A 1,775-nucleotide genomic window follows, 5' to 3' on the forward strand; every position below is an offset into this window, starting at 1 on the left:
GAAGGTGATATTGAGCGACAGAAAGTTTCTCTTCTGTCGCGGGAGTGGTGGTGCCTGCGGAGGTGGGCACGGACACGGCACTGTCTGCAGGTGCAGACTCGTTTCCTGGGGTCATTTTTGGCGACCTCATCGTGAAATGAGCTGGGGTTCTCCCTGAGAATTGACAGTATTGTCAATACTTGAGTGACGTGTTAAGACTAGTATGTGTTATAGATGGTGTAACGGGGTTACACTCAAGTGGCTACATGTAGCCACTTGATTACGGCAATGGGTATCAAGTTGAACGCACGTCACGGTGAAGGACAACTACCCGATGCCGTTGACCGACGACATATTGGACGTTCTGGGGATCGCCAAACACTTCTCAACGATGGATATTGCCTCTGGATATTGGAGCATTCCCATGGGCAGTGTGGAGAAGACGGCGTTCACGAGCAAGTTTGGATTATATGAGTGGTTTGTCTTGCCGTTTGGTTTGTCCAATGCCGTTCCAGCTTTCGAGCGATTGATGGAGAATGTTCTCGTTGATTTCAAGTGGCGGGTTTGTTTGGTCTACCTGGATGACTGTGTCTTCTTTAGTGACGATTTTCCTACTCATTTAGTGTGTGTACACCAGGTCTTGGAATGCTTCACGGAGGCCGGAGTCAAACTGAAGATGAAGAAGTGTCACTGGGGACACGACCAGGTGGCGTTCCTGGGCCAAATTGTGACTCCAACAGGGATCCTGTCTAATCCTAAGAAAGCGAAGGCGGTGATGATTATCGAGAGGCCGCATGTCTTACACACTGGCAGGGCGTTCCTGGGATTGACTAGTTACTTCCGGTGATATATACCGGGCTTCGCAGCGATTGCCGCACCTTTGAAACGCGTGAAGCAAAAGGGGGTGGAGTTCCTGTGGAATGCCGACTGTGACGTTCCGACAGCCCAACGAGCACTGGTGAATCCCCTTATTCTCGTGTTCCTTAATTTTAGAGAACGGTTTAAGCTCTACGTGGATACGTCGCACTTGGTCGTAGGGGCGTGTCTGGAGGTTGATAAGCGTGACCGGGCAATAGCGTATGCTAGCTAGATGTTGGTAGGCTCTCAGCGGAACTGGATTTACAAGACGAGTGAATAACGGAGATTGAATGTTGGGGAATCGTGTGGGCTACGCGTAAGTTCAGGTGCTACTTAGACGATGCCGAGTTCGACCTGTTTGTGGATCATCAGTTGCTCACGTGGATTTTTGGTGAGAATACGAGGACGTCAAACGCCAAGTGGGCACGGTGGGGCTATGGAGTTCTCACGGTAACGATTCAAGGTGCATCACAGGCCGATAACGTCGATAGATCATATGGACGGCTTGTCGAGGCTGTGCCGCCGACCGGACGTCAGTGTAGTGGGCGCTATCTGAATGGCCGGCCTCCTCAATGAAGAGGCGGAGGATGGAGGCGATCTGAGAACGCCGAGCCTTGGAGTGACACGAACGCTGGAAGGGACGCCGGATTTTGGTGGAACAACCGTTTGGAACCCCGGGGAGGGTGTGGTCTCAGTGGGGGAGCACGCCCCTGGCGACGGAATGCCGAGGACTGGTTCGCTGGCGGATGAGCCACTCACGCAGGGGGAACAGGAAGAGGATCTACAGGGCGGGACACCTCTGATGCACCCGCCTTCTGTGGACGTATTCGGGTTGGATTGCGACAAGTTCATAGAAGAACAAGGGCGTGTGCCTTGGATGAGGGCATTGAAGGCGTTTCTTGAAGATGGAGCGTTGGCGCTCGATCCGCAATTAAGAG

The sequence above is a fragment of the Phytophthora parasitica genome, assembly GCF_000247585.1.
Source record: "Phytophthora parasitica INRA-310 unplaced genomic scaffold supercont2.4, whole genome shotgun sequence".
Lineage (NCBI taxonomy): Eukaryota > Oomycota > Peronosporomycetes > Peronosporales > Peronosporaceae > Phytophthora > Phytophthora nicotianae.